The sequence below is a fragment of the Euphorbia lathyris genome, chromosome 1 (genome assembly GCF_963576675.1).
Source record: "Euphorbia lathyris chromosome 1, ddEupLath1.1, whole genome shotgun sequence".
NCBI classification, from domain to species: Eukaryota; Viridiplantae; Streptophyta; class Magnoliopsida; order Malpighiales; family Euphorbiaceae; genus Euphorbia; species Euphorbia lathyris.
In genome coordinates, this window is record NC_088910.1 from 136,707,924 (window position 1) to 136,720,287 (window position 12,364).

Consider the following 12,364-nt stretch of genomic DNA (forward strand, 5'->3'; position numbering starts at 1 on the left):
GCGCCCAGTATGGAATATATGCTTAGTTTTTGCATGGGATGACGGGTGCGATCATACCAGCACTAATGCACCGGATCCCATCAGAACTCCGAAGCTAAACGTGCTTGGGCGAGAGTAGTACTAAGATGGGTGACCTCTTGGGAAGTCCTCGTGTTGCACCCCCAAACTTTTTTGCAACGTGCATTTTTTAATTATTTAATTTTTTTTTTTTCACCATGGCGTGCACGTTTTCGAGGCGGGGTCAGTGTTTGGGGTCCGGGGGCTTGTGCATGCACGTGAAGGATGAGCATACGGGAGAAAGGGGCGCCCAGTATGGAATATATGCTTAGTTTTTGCATGGGATGACGGGTGCGATCATACCAGCACTAATGCACCGGATCCCATCAGAACTCCGAAGTTAAACGTGCTTGGGCGAGAGTAGTACTAAGATGGGTGACCTCTTGGGAAGTCCTCGCGTTCCACCCCCAAACTTTTTTACAACGTGCATTTTTTAATTATTTAATTTTTTTTTCACCATGGCGTGCACGTTTTCGAGGCGGGCCCAAACTTTTTTGCAACGTGCATTTTTTAATTATTTAATTTTTTTTTCACCATGGCGTGCACGTTTTCGAGGCGGGGGTCAGTGTTTGGGGTCCGGGGGCTTGTGCATGCACGTGAAGGATGAGCATACGGGAGAAAGGGGCGCCCAGTATGAAATATATGCTTAGTTTTTGCATGGGATGACAGGTGCGATCATACCAGCACTAATGCACCGGATCCCATCAGAACTCCGAAGTCAAACGTGCTTGGGCGAGAGTAGTACTAAGATGGGTGACCTCTTGGGAAGTCCTCGTGTTGCACCCCCAAACTTTTTTGCAACGTGCATTTTTTAATTATTTAATTTTTTTTTTCACCATGGCGTGCACGTTTTCGAGGCGGGCCCAAACTTTTTTGCAACGTGCATTTTTTAATTATTTAATTTTTTTTTTCACCATGGCGTGCACGTTTTCGAGGCGGGGGTCAGTGTTTGGGGTCCGGGGGCTTGTGCATGCACGTGAAGGATGAGCATACGGGAGAAAGGGGCGCCCAGAATGGAATATATGCTTAGTTTTTGCATGGGATGACGGGTGCGATCATACCAGCACTAATGCACCGGATCCCATCAGAACTCCAAAGTGAAACGTGCTTGGGCGAGAGTAGTACTAAGATGGGTGACCTCTTGGGAAGTCCTCGTGTTGCACCCCCAAACTTTTTTGCAACGTGCATTTTTTAATTATTTAATTTTTTTTTCACCATGGCGTGCACGTTTTCGAGGCGGGGGTCAGTGTTTGGGGTCCGGGGGCTTGTGCATGCACGTGAAGGATGAGCATACGGGAGAAAGGGGCGCCCAGTATGGAATATATGCTTAGTTTTTGCATGGGATGACGGGTGCGATCATACCAGCACTAATGCACCGGATCCCATCAGAACTTCGAAGTTGAACGTGCTTGGGCGAGAGTAGTACTAAGATGGGTGACCTCTTGGGAAGTCCTCGTGTTGCACCCCCAAACTTTTTTGCAACGTGCATTTTTTAATTATTTAATTTTTTTTTCACCATGGCGTGCACGTTTTCGAGACGGGCCCAAACTTTTTTGCAACGTGCATTTTTTAATTATTTAATTTTTTTTTTCACCATGGCGTGCACGTTTTCGAGGCGGGGGTCAGTGTTTGGGGTCCGGGGGCTTGTGCATGCACGTGAAGGATGAGCATACGGGAGAAAGGGGCGTCCAGTATGGAATATATGCTTAGTTTTTGCATGGGATGACGGGTGCGATCATACCAGCACTAATGCACCGGATCCCATCAGAACTCCGAAGTGAAACGTGCTTGGGCGAGAGTAGTACTAAGATGGGTGACCTCTTGGGAAGTCCTCGTGTTGCACCCCCAAACTTTTTTGCAACGTGCATTTTTTAATTATTTAATTTTTTTTTTCACCATGGCGTGCACGTTTTCGAGGCGGGGGTCAGTGTTTGGGGTCCGGGGGCTTGTTCATGCACGTGAAGGATGAGCATACAGGAGAAAGGGGCGCCCAGTATGGAATATATGCTTAGTTTTTGCATGGGATGACGGGTGCGATCATACCATCACTAATGCACCGGATCCCATCAGAACTCCGAAGTTAAACGTGCTTGGGCGAGAGTAGTACTAAGATGGGTGACCTCTTGGGAAGTCCTCGTGTTGCACCCCCAAACTTTTTTGCAACGTGCATTTTTTAATTATTTAATTTTTTTTTCACCATGGCGTGCACGTTTTCGAGGCGGGCCCAAACTTTTTTGCAACGTGCATTTTTTAATTATTTAATTTTTTTTTTCACCATGGCGTGCACGTTTTCGAGGCGGGGGTCAGTGTTTGGGTTCCGGGGGCTTGTGCATGCACGTGAAGGATGAGCATACGGGAGAAAGGGGCGCCCAGTATGGAATATATGCTTAGTTTTTGCATGGGATGACGGGTGCGATCATACCAGCACTAATGCACCGGATCCCATCAGAACTCCGAAGTTAAACGTGCTTGGGCGAGAGTAGTACTAAGATGGGTGACCTCTCAGGAAGTCCTCGTGTTGCACCCCCAAACTTTTTTGCAACGTGCATTTTTTAATTATTTAATTTTTTTTTCACCATGGCGTGCACGTTTTCGAGGCGGGCCCAAACTTTTTTGCAACGTGCATTTTTTAATTATTTAATTTTTTTTTTCACCATGGCGTGCACGTTTTCGAGGCGGGGGTCAGTGTTTGGGGTCCGGGGGCTTGTGCATGCACGTGAAGGATGAGCATACGGGAGAAAGGGGCGCCCAGTATGAAATATATGCTTAGTTTTTGCATGGGATGACGGGTGCGATCATACCAGCACTAATGCACCGGATCCCATCAGAACTCCGAAGTTAAACGTGCTTGGTCGAGAGTAGTACTAAGATGGGTGACCTCTTGGGAAGTCCTCGTGTTGCACCCCCAAACTTTTTTGCAACGTGCATTTTTTAATTATTTAATTTTTTTTTCACCATGGCGTTCACGTTTTCGAGGCGGGCCCAAACTTTTTTGCAACGTGCATTTTTTAATTATGAAATTTTTTTTTCACCATGGCGTGCACGTTTTCGAGGCGGGGGTCAGTGTTTGGGGTCCGGGGGCTTGTGCATGCACGTGAAGGATGAGCATACGGGAGAAAGGGGCGCCCAGTATGGAATATATGCTTAGTTTTTGCATGGGATGACGGGTGCGATCATACCAGCACTAATGCACCGGATCCCATCAGAACTCCGAAGTAAAACGTGCTTGGGCGAGAGTAGTACTAAGATGGGTGACCTCTTGGGAAGTCCTTGTGTTGAACCCCCAAACTTTTTTGCAACGTGCATTTTTTAATTATTTAATTTTTTTTTTCACCATGGCGTGCACGTTTTCGAGGCGGGGGTCAGTGTTAGGGGTCCGGGGGCTTGTGCATGCACGTGAAGGATGAGCATACGGGAGAAAGGGGCGCCCAGTATGGAATATATGCTTAGTTTTTGCATGGGATGATGGGTGCGATCATACCAGCACTAATGCACCGGATCCCATCAGAACTCCGAAGTTAAACGTGCTTGGGCGAGAGTAGTACTAAGATGGGTGACCTCTTGGGAAGTCCTCGCGCTGCACCCCCAAACTTTTTTGCAACGTGCATTTTTTAATTATTTAATTTTTTTTCACCATGGCGTGCACGTTTTCGAGGCGGGGGTCAGTGTTTGGGGTCCGGGGGCTTGTGCATGCACGTGAAGGATGAGCATACGGGAGAAAGGGGCGCCCAGTATGGAATATATGCTTAGTTTTTGCATGGGATTACGGGTGCGATCATACCAGCACTAATGCACCGGATCCCATCAGAACTCCGAAGTTAAACGTGCTTGGGCGAGAGTAGTACTAAGATGGGTGACCTCTTGGGAAGTCCTCGTGTTGCACCCCCAAACTTTTTTGCAACGTGCATTTTTTAATTATTTAATTTTTTTTTCACCATGGCGTGCACGTTTTCGAGGCGGGGGTCAGTGTTTGGGGTCCGGGGGCTTGTGCCTGCACGTGAAGGATGAGCATACGGGAGAAATGGGCGCCCAGTATGAAATATATGCTTAGTTTTTGCATGGGATGACGGGTGGGATCATACCAGCACTAATGCACCGGTTCCCATCAGAACTCCGAAGTTAAACGTGCTTGGGTGAGAGTAGTACTAAGATGGGTGACCTCTTGGGAAGTCCTCGTGTTGCACCCCCAAACTTTTTTGCAACGTGCATTTTTTAATTATTTAATTTTTTTTTCACCATGGCGTGCACGTTTTCGAGGCGGGGGTCAGTGTTTGGGGTCCGGGGGCTTGTGCATGCACGTGAAGGATGAGCATACGGGAGAAAGGGGCGCCCAGTATGGAATATATGCTTAGTTTTTGCATGGGATGACGGGTGCGATCATACCAGCACTAATGCACTGGATCCCATCAAAACTCCGAAGTTAAACGTCCTTGGGCGAGAGTAGTACTAAGATGGGTGACCTCTTGGGAAGTCCTCGCGTTGCACCCCCAAACTTTTTTGCAACGTGCATTTTTTAATTATTTAATTTTTTTTTCACCATGGCGTGCACGTTTTCGAGGCGGGCCCAAAATTTTTTGCAACGTGCATTTTTAATTATTTAATTTTTTTTTCACCATGGCGTGCACGTTTTCGAGGCGGGGGTCAGTGTTTGGGGTCCGGGGGCTTGTGCATGCACGTGAAGGATGAGCATACGGGAGAAAGGGGCGCCCAGTATGGAATATATGCTTAGTTTTTGCATAGGATGACGGGTGCGATCATACCAGCACTAATGCACCGGATCCCATCAGAACTCTGAAGTGAAACGTGCTTGGGCGAGAGTAGTACTAAGATGGGTGACCTCTTGGGAAGTCCTCGTGTTGCACCCCCAAACTTTTTTGCAACGTGCATTTTTTAATTATTTAATTTTTTTTTTCACCATGGCGTGCACGTTTTTGAGGCGGGGGTCAGTGTTTGGGGTCCGGGGGCTTGTGCATGCACGTGAAGGATGAGCATACGGGAGAAAGGGGCGCCCAGTATGGAATATATGCTTAGTTTTTGCATGGGATGACGGGTGCGATCATACCAGCACTAATGCACCGGATCCCATCAAAACTCCGAAGTTAAACGTGCTTGGGCGAGAGTAGTACTAAGATGGGTGACCTCTTGGGAAGTCCTCGTGTTGCACCCCCAAACTTTTTTGCAACGTGCATTTTTTAATTATTTAATTTTTTTTTTCACCATGGCGTGCACGTTTTCGAGGCGGGGGTCAGTGTTTGGGGTCCGGGGGCTTGTTCATGCACGTGAAGGATGAGCATACAGGAGAAAGCGGCGCCCAATATGGAATATATGCTTAGTTTTTGCATGGGATGACGGATGCGATCATACCAGCACTAATGCACCGGATCCCATCAGAACTCCGAAGCTAAACGTGCTTGGGCGAGAGTAGTACTAAGATGGGTGACCTCTTGGCAAGTCCTCGTGTTGCACCCCCAAACTTTTTTGCAACGTGCATTTTTTAATTATTTAATTTTTTTTTCACCATGGCGTGCACGTTTTCGAGGCGGGCCCAAACTTTTTTGCAACGTGCATTTTTAATTATTTAATTTTTTTTTCACCATGGCGTGCACGTTTTCGAGGCGGGGGTCAGTGTTTGGGGTCCGGGGGCTTGTGCATGCACGTGAAGGATGAGCATACGGGAGAAAGGGGCGCCCAGTATGGAATATATGCTTAGTTTTTGCATAGGATGACGGGTGCGATCATACCAGCACTAATGCACCGGATCCCATCAGAACTCCGAAGTTAAACGTGCTTGGGCGAGAGTAGTACTAAGATGGGTGACCTCTTGGGAAGTCCTCGTGTTGCACCCCCAAACTTTTTTGCAACGTGCATTTTTTAATTATTTAATTTTTTTTTTCACCATGGCGTGCACGTTTTCGAGGCGGGGGTCAGTGTTTGGGGTCCGGGGGCTTGTGCATGCACGTGAAGGATGAGCATACGGGAGAAAGGGGCGCCCAGTATGGAATATATGCTTAGTTTTTGCATGGGATGACGGGTGCGATCATACCAGCACTAATGCACCGGATCCCATCAGAACTCCGAAGTTAAACGTGCTTGGGCGAGAGTAGTACTAAGATGGGTGACCTCTTGGGAAGTCCTCGTGTTGCACCCCCAAACTTTTTTACAACGTGCATTTTTTAATTATTTAATTTTTTTTTCACCATGGCGTGCACGTTTTCGAGGCGGGGGTCAGTGTTTGGGGTCCGGGGGCTTGTTCATGCACGTGAAGGATGAGCATACAGGAGAAAGCGGCGCCCAGTATGGAATATATGCTTAGTTTTTGCATGGGATGACGGGTGCGATCATACCAGCACTAATGCACCGGATCCCATCAGAACTCCGAAGTTAAACGTGCTTGGGCGAGAGTAGTACTAAGATGGGTGACCTCTTGGGAAGTCCTCGTGTTGCACCCCCAAACTTTTTTGCAACGTGCATTTTTTAATTATTTAATTTTTTTTTCACCATGGCGTGCACGTTTTCGAGGCGGGCCCAAACTTTTTTGCAACGTGCATTTTTTAATTATTTAATTTTTTTTTTCACCATGGCGTGCACGTTTTCGTGGCGGGGGTCAGTGTTTGGGGTCCGGGGGCTTGTGCATGCACGTGAAGGATGAGCATACGGGAGAAAGGGGCGCCCAGTATGGAATATATGCTTAGTTTTTGCATGGGATGATGGGTGCGATCATATCAGCACTAATGCACCGAATCCCATCAGAACTCCGAAGCTAAACGTGCCTGGGCGAGAGTAGTACTAAGATGGGTGACCTCTTGGGAAGTCCTCGTGTTGCACCCCCAAACTTTTTTGCAACGTGCATTTTTTAATTAGTTAATTTTTTTTTCACCATGGCGTGCACGTTTTCGAAGCGGGGGTCAGTGTTTGGGGTCCGGGGGCTTGTGCATGCACGTGAAGGATGAGCATACGGGAGAAAGGGGCGCCCAGTATGGAATATATGCTTAGTTTTTGCATGGGATGACGGGTGCGATCATACCAGCACTAATGCACCGGATCCCATCAGAACTTCGAAGTTAAACGTGCTTGGGCGAAAGTAGTACTAAGATGGGTGACCTCTTGGGAAGTCCTCGTGTTGCACCCCCAAACTTTTTTGCAACGTGCATTTTTTAATTATTTAATTTTTTTTTTCACCATGGCGTGCACGTTTACGAGGCGGGGGTCAGTGTTTGGGGTCCGGGGGCTTGTGCATGCACGTGAAGGATGAGCATACAGGAGAAAGCGGCGCCCAGTATGGAATATATGCTTAGTTTTTGCATGGGATGACGGGTGCGATCATACCAGCACTAATGCACCGGATCCCATCAGAACTCCGAAGTTAAACGTGCTTGGGCGAGAGTAGTACTAAGATGGGTGACCTCTTGGGAAGTCCTCGTGTTGCACCCCCAAACTTTTTTGCAACGTGCATTTTTTAATTATTTAATTTTTTTTTCACCATGGCGTGCACGTTTTCGAGGCGGGCCCAAACTTTTTTGCAACGTGCATTTTTTAATTATTTAATTTTTTTTTTCACCATGGCGTGCACGTTTTCGTGGCGGGGGTCAGTGTTTGGGGTCCGGGGGCTTGTGCATGCACGTGAAGGATGAGCATACGGGAGAAAGGGGCGCCCAGTATGGAATATATGCTTAGTTTTTGCATGGGATGATGGGTGCGATCATATCAGCACTAATGCACCGAATCCCATCAGAACTTCGAAGCTAAACGTGCCTGGGCGAGAGTAGTACTAAGATGGGTGACCTCTTGGGAAGTCCTCGTGTTGCACCCCCAAACTTTTTTGCAACGTGCATTTTTTAATTAGTTAATTTTTTTTTCACCATGGCGTGCACGTTTTCGAAGCGGGGGTCAGTGTTTGGGGTCCGGGGGCTTGTGCATGCACGTGAAGGATGAGCATACGGGAGAAAGGGGCGCCCAGTATGGAATATATGCTTAGTTTTTGCATGGGATGACGGGTGCGATCATACCAGCACTAATGCACCGGATCCCATCAGAACTTCGAAGTTAAACGTGCTTGGGCGAAAGTAGTACTAAGATGGGTGACCTCTTGGGAAGTCCTCGTGTTGCACCCCCAAACTTTTTTGCAACGTGCATTTTTTAATTATTTAATTTTTTTTTTCACCATGGCGTGCACGTTTACGAGGCGGGGGTCAGTGTTTGGGGTCCGGGGGCTTGTGCATGCACGTGAAGGATGAGCATACAGGAGAAAGCGGCGCCCAGTATGGAATATATGCTTAGTTTTTGCATGGGATGACGGGTGCGATCATACCAGCACTAATGCACCGGATCCCATCAGAACTCCGAAGTTAAACGTGCTTGGGCGAGAGTAGTACTAAGATGGGTGACCTCTTGGGAAGTCCTCGTGTTGCACCCCCAAACTTTTTTGCAACGTGCATTTTTTAATTATTTAATTTTTTTTTCACCATGGCGTGCACGTTTTCGAGGCGGGCCCAAACTTTTTTGCAACGTGCATTTTTTAATTATTTAATTTTTTTTTTCACCATGGCGTGCACGTTTTCGTGGCGGGGGTCAGTGTTTGGGGTCCGGGGGCTTGTGCATGCACGTGAAGGATGAGCATACGGGAGAAAGGGGCGCCCAGTATGGAATATATGCTTAGTTTTTGCATGGGATGATGGGTGCGATCATATCAGCACTAATGCACCGAATCCCATCAGAACTTCGAAGCTAAACGTGCCTGGGCGAGAGTAGTACTAAGATGGGTGACCTCTTGGGAAGTCCTCGTGTTGCACCCCCAAACTTTTTTGCAACGTGCATTTTTTAATTAGTTAATTTTTTTTTCACCATGGCGTGCACGTTTTCGAAGCGGGGGTCAGTGTTTGGGGTCCGGGGGCTTGTGCATGCACGTGAAGGATGAGCATACGGGAGAAAGGGGCGCCCAGTATGGAATATATGCTTAGTTTTTGCATGGGATGACGGGTGCGATCATACCAGCACTAATGCACCGGATCCCATCAGAACTTCGAAGTTAAACGTGCTTGGGCGAAAGTAGTACTAAGATGGGTGACCTCTTGGGAAGTCCTCGTGTTGCACCCCCAAACTTTTTTGCAACGTGCATTTTTTAATTATTTAATTTTTTTTTTCACCATGGCGTGCACGTTTACGAGGCGGGGGTCAGTGTTTGGGGTCCGGGGGCTTGTGCATGCACGTGAAGGATGAGCATACGGGAGAAAGGGGCGCCCAGTATGGAATATATGCTTAGTTTTTGCATGGGATGACGGGTGCGATCATACCAGCACTAATGCACCGGATCCCATCAGAACTCCGAAGTTAAACGTGCTCGGGCGAGAGTAGTACTAAGATGGGTGACCTCTTGGGAAGTCCTCGTGTTGCACCCCCAAACTTTTTTGCAACGTGCATTTTTTAATTATTTAATTTTTTTTTCACCATGGCGTGCACGTTTTCGAGGCGGGCCCAAACTTTTTTGCAACGTGCATTTTTTAATTATTTAATTTTTTTTTTCACCATGGCGTGCACGTTTTCGTGGCGGGGGTCAGTGTTTGGGGTCCGGGGGCTTGTGCATGCACGTGAAGGATGAGCATACGGGAGAAAGGGGCGCCCAGTATGGAATATATGCTTAGTTTTTGCATGGGATGATGGGTGCGATCATATCAGCACTAATGCACCGAATCCCATCAGAACTCCGAAGCTAAACGTGCCTGGGCGAGAGTAGTACTAAGATGGGTGACCTCTTGGGAAGTCCTCGTGTTGCACCCCCAAACTTTTTTGCAACGTGCATTTTTTAATTAGTTAATTTTTTTTTCACCATGGCGTGCACGTTTTCGAAGCGGGGGTCAGTGTTTGGGGTCCGGGGGCTTGTGCATGCACGTGAAGGATGAGCATACGGGAGAAAGGGGCGCCCAGTATGGAATATATGCTTAGTTTTTGCATGGGATGACGGGTGCGATCATACCAGCACTAATGCACCGGATCCCATCAGAACTCCGAAGTTAAACGTGCTTGGGCGAGAGTAGTACTAAGATGGGTGACCTCTTGGGAAGTCCTCGCGCTGCACCCCCAAACTTTTTTGCAACGTGCATTTTTTAATTATTTAATTTTTTTTTCACCATGGCGTGCACGTTTTCGAGGCGGGCCCAAACTTTTTTGCAACGTGCATTTTTTAATTTTTTAATTTTTTTTTCACCATGGCGTGCACGTTTTCGAGGCGGGGGTCAGTGTTTGGGTTCCGGGGGCTTGTGCATGCACGTGAAGGATGAGCATACGGGAGAAAGGGGCGCCCAGTATGGAATATATGCTTAGTTTTTGCATGGGATGACGGGTGCGATCATACCAGCAATAAATGCACCGGATCCCATCAGAACTCCGAAGTTAAACATGCTTGGGCGAGAGTAGTACTAAGATGGGTGACCTCTTGGGAAGTCTTCGTGTTGCACCCCCAAACTTTTTTGCAACGTGCATTTTTTAATTATTTAATTTTTTTTTCACCATGGCGTGCACGTTTTCGAGGCGGGCCCAAACTTTTTTGCAACGTGCATTTTTTAATTATTTAATTTTTTTTCACCATGGCGTGCACGTTTTCGAGGCGGGGGTCAGTGTTTGTGGTCCGGGGGCTTGTGCATGCACGTGAAGGATGAGCATACGGGAGAAAGGGGCGCCCATTATGGAATATATGCTTAGTTTTTGCATGGGATGACGGGTGCGATCATACCAGCACTAATGCACCGGATCCCATCAGAACTTCGAAGTTAAACGTGTTTGGGCGAAAGTAGTACTAAGATGGGTGACCTCTTGGGAAGTCCTCGTGTTGCACCCCCAAACTTTTTTGCAACGTGCATTTTTTAATTATTTAATTTTTTTTTCACCATGGCGTGCACGTTTACGAGGCGGGGGTCAGTGTTTGGGGTCCGGGGGCTTGTGCATGCACGTGAAGGATGAGCATACGGGAGAAAGGGGCGCCCAGTATGGAATATATGCTTAGTTTTTGCATGGGATGACGGGTGCGATCATACCAGCACTAATGCACCGGATCCCATCAGAACTCCGAAGTGAAACGTGCTTGGGCGAGAGTAGTACTAAGATGGGTGACCTCTTGGGAAGTCCTCGCGCTGCACCCCCAAACTTTTTTGCAACGTGCATTTTTTAATTATTTAATTTTTTTTTCACCATGGCGTGCACGTTTTCGAGGCGGGCCCAAACTTTTTTGCAACGTGCATTTTTTAATTATTTAATTTTTTTTTCACCATGGCGTGCACGTTTTCGAGGCGGGGGTCAGTGTTTGGGTTCCGGGGGCTTGTGCATGCACGTGAAGGATGAGCATACGGGAGAAAGGGGCGCCCAGTATGGAATATATGCTTAGTTTTTGCATGGGATGACGGGTGCGATCATACCAGCAATAAATGCACCGGATCCCATCAGAACTCCGAAGTTAAACATGCTTGGGCGAGAGTAGTACTAAGATGGGTGACCTCTTGGGAAGTCCTCGTGTTGCACCCCCAAACTTTTTTGCAACGTGCATTTTTTAATTATTTAATTTTTTTTTCACCATGGCGTGCACGTTTTCGAGGCGGGCCCAAACTTTTTTGCAACGTGCATTTTTTAATTATTTAATTTTTTTTTTCACCATGGCGTGCACGTTTTCGAGGCGGGGGTCAGTGTTTGTGGTCCGAGGGCTTGTGCATGCACGTGAAGGATGAGCATACGGGAGAAAGGGGCGCCCAGTATGGAATATATGCTTAGTTTTTGCATGGGATGACGGGTGTGATCATACCAGCACTAATGCACCGGATCCCATCAGAACTTCGATGTTAAACGTGCCTGGGCGAAAGTAGTACTAAGATGGGTGACCTCTTGGGAAGTCCTCGTGTTGCACCCCCAAATTTTTTGCAACGTGCATTTTTTAATTATTTAATTTTTTTTTCACCATGGCGTGCACGTTTACGAGGCGGGGGTCAGTGTTTGGGGTCCGGGGGCTTGTGCATGCACGTGAAGGATGAGCATACGGGAGAAAGGGGCGCCCAGTATGGAATATATGCTTAGTTTTTGCATGGGATGACGGGTGCGATCATACCAGCACTAATGCACCGGATCCCATCAGAACTTCGAAGATAAACGTGCTTGGGCGAAAGTAGTACTAAGATGGGTGACCTCTTGGGAAGTCCTCGTGTTGCACCCCTAAACTTTTTTGCAACGTGCATTTTTTAATTATTTAATTTTTTTTTTCACCATGGCGTGCACGTTTACGAGGCGGGGGTCAGTGTTTGGGGTCCGGGGGCTTGTGCATGCACGTGAA

At 47.5% G+C, this 12,364-nt stretch overlaps 37 non-coding genes across 37 annotated transcripts; all 37 read left to right on the plus strand.

Moving 5' to 3' along the window:
- The first annotated feature begins 43 nt into the window (after positions 1 to 43).
- On the plus strand, positions 44 to 162 carry LOC136211892 (5S ribosomal RNA). Its single transcript, XR_010679077.1, has one exon. It is a non-coding gene; the product is annotated as a 5S ribosomal RNA (ribosomal RNA).
- A 184-nt stretch (positions 163 to 346) lies between these two features.
- On the plus strand, positions 347 to 465 carry LOC136214927 (5S ribosomal RNA). Its single transcript, XR_010681990.1, has one exon. It is a non-coding gene; the product is annotated as a 5S ribosomal RNA (ribosomal RNA).
- A 259-nt stretch (positions 466 to 724) lies between these two features.
- On the plus strand, positions 725 to 843 carry LOC136214016 (5S ribosomal RNA). Its single transcript, XR_010681115.1, has one exon. It is a non-coding gene; the product is annotated as a 5S ribosomal RNA (ribosomal RNA).
- Positions 844 to 1,104: 261 nt separating this feature from the next.
- LOC136214001 (5S ribosomal RNA) lies at positions 1,105 to 1,223 on the plus strand. The gene has a single exon (XR_010681097.1). It is a non-coding gene; the product is annotated as a 5S ribosomal RNA (ribosomal RNA).
- Positions 1,224 to 1,405: 182 nt separating this feature from the next.
- LOC136215037 (5S ribosomal RNA) lies at positions 1,406 to 1,524 on the plus strand. Its single transcript, XR_010682093.1, has one exon. It is a non-coding gene; the product is annotated as a 5S ribosomal RNA (ribosomal RNA).
- A 260-nt stretch (positions 1,525 to 1,784) lies between these two features.
- Positions 1,785 to 1,903, plus strand: LOC136212104 (5S ribosomal RNA). The gene has a single exon (XR_010679278.1). It is a non-coding gene; the product is annotated as a 5S ribosomal RNA (ribosomal RNA).
- Positions 1,904 to 2,086: 183 nt separating this feature from the next.
- LOC136214116 (5S ribosomal RNA) lies at positions 2,087 to 2,205 on the plus strand. The gene has a single exon (XR_010681213.1). It is a non-coding gene; the product is annotated as a 5S ribosomal RNA (ribosomal RNA).
- A 260-nt stretch (positions 2,206 to 2,465) lies between these two features.
- LOC136213464 (5S ribosomal RNA) lies at positions 2,466 to 2,584 on the plus strand. The gene has a single exon (XR_010680573.1). It is a non-coding gene; the product is annotated as a 5S ribosomal RNA (ribosomal RNA).
- Positions 2,585 to 2,844: 260 nt separating this feature from the next.
- LOC136213412 (5S ribosomal RNA) lies at positions 2,845 to 2,963 on the plus strand. Its single transcript, XR_010680525.1, has one exon. It is a non-coding gene; the product is annotated as a 5S ribosomal RNA (ribosomal RNA).
- A 259-nt stretch (positions 2,964 to 3,222) lies between these two features.
- LOC136215342 (5S ribosomal RNA) lies at positions 3,223 to 3,341 on the plus strand. Its single transcript, XR_010682383.1, has one exon. It is a non-coding gene; the product is annotated as a 5S ribosomal RNA (ribosomal RNA).
- A 183-nt stretch (positions 3,342 to 3,524) lies between these two features.
- LOC136214050 (5S ribosomal RNA) lies at positions 3,525 to 3,643 on the plus strand. The gene has a single exon (XR_010681148.1). It is a non-coding gene; the product is annotated as a 5S ribosomal RNA (ribosomal RNA).
- Positions 3,644 to 3,824: 181 nt separating this feature from the next.
- On the plus strand, positions 3,825 to 3,943 carry LOC136211632 (5S ribosomal RNA). The gene has a single exon (XR_010678827.1). It is a non-coding gene; the product is annotated as a 5S ribosomal RNA (ribosomal RNA).
- A 182-nt stretch (positions 3,944 to 4,125) lies between these two features.
- LOC136215498 (5S ribosomal RNA) lies at positions 4,126 to 4,244 on the plus strand. The gene has a single exon (XR_010682538.1). It is a non-coding gene; the product is annotated as a 5S ribosomal RNA (ribosomal RNA).
- A 182-nt stretch (positions 4,245 to 4,426) lies between these two features.
- LOC136215632 (5S ribosomal RNA) lies at positions 4,427 to 4,545 on the plus strand. Its single transcript, XR_010682669.1, has one exon. It is a non-coding gene; the product is annotated as a 5S ribosomal RNA (ribosomal RNA).
- A 258-nt stretch (positions 4,546 to 4,803) lies between these two features.
- Positions 4,804 to 4,922, plus strand: LOC136213890 (5S ribosomal RNA). Its single transcript, XR_010680990.1, has one exon. It is a non-coding gene; the product is annotated as a 5S ribosomal RNA (ribosomal RNA).
- Positions 4,923 to 5,105: 183 nt separating this feature from the next.
- LOC136213968 (5S ribosomal RNA) lies at positions 5,106 to 5,224 on the plus strand. The gene has a single exon (XR_010681067.1). It is a non-coding gene; the product is annotated as a 5S ribosomal RNA (ribosomal RNA).
- Positions 5,225 to 5,407: 183 nt separating this feature from the next.
- On the plus strand, positions 5,408 to 5,526 carry LOC136215323 (5S ribosomal RNA). The gene has a single exon (XR_010682365.1). It is a non-coding gene; the product is annotated as a 5S ribosomal RNA (ribosomal RNA).
- A 258-nt stretch (positions 5,527 to 5,784) lies between these two features.
- LOC136211633 (5S ribosomal RNA) lies at positions 5,785 to 5,903 on the plus strand. The gene has a single exon (XR_010678828.1). It is a non-coding gene; the product is annotated as a 5S ribosomal RNA (ribosomal RNA).
- Positions 5,904 to 6,086: 183 nt separating this feature from the next.
- On the plus strand, positions 6,087 to 6,205 carry LOC136211634 (5S ribosomal RNA). Its single transcript, XR_010678829.1, has one exon. It is a non-coding gene; the product is annotated as a 5S ribosomal RNA (ribosomal RNA).
- Positions 6,206 to 6,387: 182 nt separating this feature from the next.
- Positions 6,388 to 6,506, plus strand: LOC136211635 (5S ribosomal RNA). Its single transcript, XR_010678830.1, has one exon. It is a non-coding gene; the product is annotated as a 5S ribosomal RNA (ribosomal RNA).
- A 260-nt stretch (positions 6,507 to 6,766) lies between these two features.
- LOC136215315 (5S ribosomal RNA) lies at positions 6,767 to 6,885 on the plus strand. Its single transcript, XR_010682358.1, has one exon. It is a non-coding gene; the product is annotated as a 5S ribosomal RNA (ribosomal RNA).
- A 182-nt stretch (positions 6,886 to 7,067) lies between these two features.
- LOC136214767 (5S ribosomal RNA) lies at positions 7,068 to 7,186 on the plus strand. Its single transcript, XR_010681839.1, has one exon. It is a non-coding gene; the product is annotated as a 5S ribosomal RNA (ribosomal RNA).
- Positions 7,187 to 7,369: 183 nt separating this feature from the next.
- On the plus strand, positions 7,370 to 7,488 carry LOC136211637 (5S ribosomal RNA). Its single transcript, XR_010678833.1, has one exon. It is a non-coding gene; the product is annotated as a 5S ribosomal RNA (ribosomal RNA).
- A 260-nt stretch (positions 7,489 to 7,748) lies between these two features.
- Positions 7,749 to 7,867, plus strand: LOC136214676 (5S ribosomal RNA). Its single transcript, XR_010681753.1, has one exon. It is a non-coding gene; the product is annotated as a 5S ribosomal RNA (ribosomal RNA).
- A 182-nt stretch (positions 7,868 to 8,049) lies between these two features.
- On the plus strand, positions 8,050 to 8,168 carry LOC136214769 (5S ribosomal RNA). The gene has a single exon (XR_010681841.1). It is a non-coding gene; the product is annotated as a 5S ribosomal RNA (ribosomal RNA).
- Positions 8,169 to 8,351: 183 nt separating this feature from the next.
- LOC136211638 (5S ribosomal RNA) lies at positions 8,352 to 8,470 on the plus strand. The gene has a single exon (XR_010678834.1). It is a non-coding gene; the product is annotated as a 5S ribosomal RNA (ribosomal RNA).
- Positions 8,471 to 8,730: 260 nt separating this feature from the next.
- LOC136214677 (5S ribosomal RNA) lies at positions 8,731 to 8,849 on the plus strand. Its single transcript, XR_010681754.1, has one exon. It is a non-coding gene; the product is annotated as a 5S ribosomal RNA (ribosomal RNA).
- Positions 8,850 to 9,031: 182 nt separating this feature from the next.
- Positions 9,032 to 9,150, plus strand: LOC136214770 (5S ribosomal RNA). Its single transcript, XR_010681842.1, has one exon. It is a non-coding gene; the product is annotated as a 5S ribosomal RNA (ribosomal RNA).
- Positions 9,151 to 9,333: 183 nt separating this feature from the next.
- On the plus strand, positions 9,334 to 9,452 carry LOC136211903 (5S ribosomal RNA). The gene has a single exon (XR_010679088.1). It is a non-coding gene; the product is annotated as a 5S ribosomal RNA (ribosomal RNA).
- Positions 9,453 to 9,712: 260 nt separating this feature from the next.
- On the plus strand, positions 9,713 to 9,831 carry LOC136215317 (5S ribosomal RNA). Its single transcript, XR_010682359.1, has one exon. It is a non-coding gene; the product is annotated as a 5S ribosomal RNA (ribosomal RNA).
- A 182-nt stretch (positions 9,832 to 10,013) lies between these two features.
- On the plus strand, positions 10,014 to 10,132 carry LOC136214051 (5S ribosomal RNA). The gene has a single exon (XR_010681149.1). It is a non-coding gene; the product is annotated as a 5S ribosomal RNA (ribosomal RNA).
- A 259-nt stretch (positions 10,133 to 10,391) lies between these two features.
- LOC136215379 (5S ribosomal RNA) lies at positions 10,392 to 10,511 on the plus strand. Its single transcript, XR_010682420.1, has one exon. It is a non-coding gene; the product is annotated as a 5S ribosomal RNA (ribosomal RNA).
- A 258-nt stretch (positions 10,512 to 10,769) lies between these two features.
- LOC136215330 (5S ribosomal RNA) lies at positions 10,770 to 10,888 on the plus strand. The gene has a single exon (XR_010682372.1). It is a non-coding gene; the product is annotated as a 5S ribosomal RNA (ribosomal RNA).
- A 182-nt stretch (positions 10,889 to 11,070) lies between these two features.
- On the plus strand, positions 11,071 to 11,189 carry LOC136214752 (5S ribosomal RNA). Its single transcript, XR_010681825.1, has one exon. It is a non-coding gene; the product is annotated as a 5S ribosomal RNA (ribosomal RNA).
- Positions 11,190 to 11,448: 259 nt separating this feature from the next.
- On the plus strand, positions 11,449 to 11,568 carry LOC136214865 (5S ribosomal RNA). Its single transcript, XR_010681932.1, has one exon. It is a non-coding gene; the product is annotated as a 5S ribosomal RNA (ribosomal RNA).
- Positions 11,569 to 11,828: 260 nt separating this feature from the next.
- LOC136215608 (5S ribosomal RNA) lies at positions 11,829 to 11,947 on the plus strand. Its single transcript, XR_010682644.1, has one exon. It is a non-coding gene; the product is annotated as a 5S ribosomal RNA (ribosomal RNA).
- Positions 11,948 to 12,128: 181 nt separating this feature from the next.
- Positions 12,129 to 12,247, plus strand: LOC136215347 (5S ribosomal RNA). The gene has a single exon (XR_010682388.1). It is a non-coding gene; the product is annotated as a 5S ribosomal RNA (ribosomal RNA).
- The last annotated feature ends 117 nt before the right edge of the window (positions 12,248 to 12,364 follow it).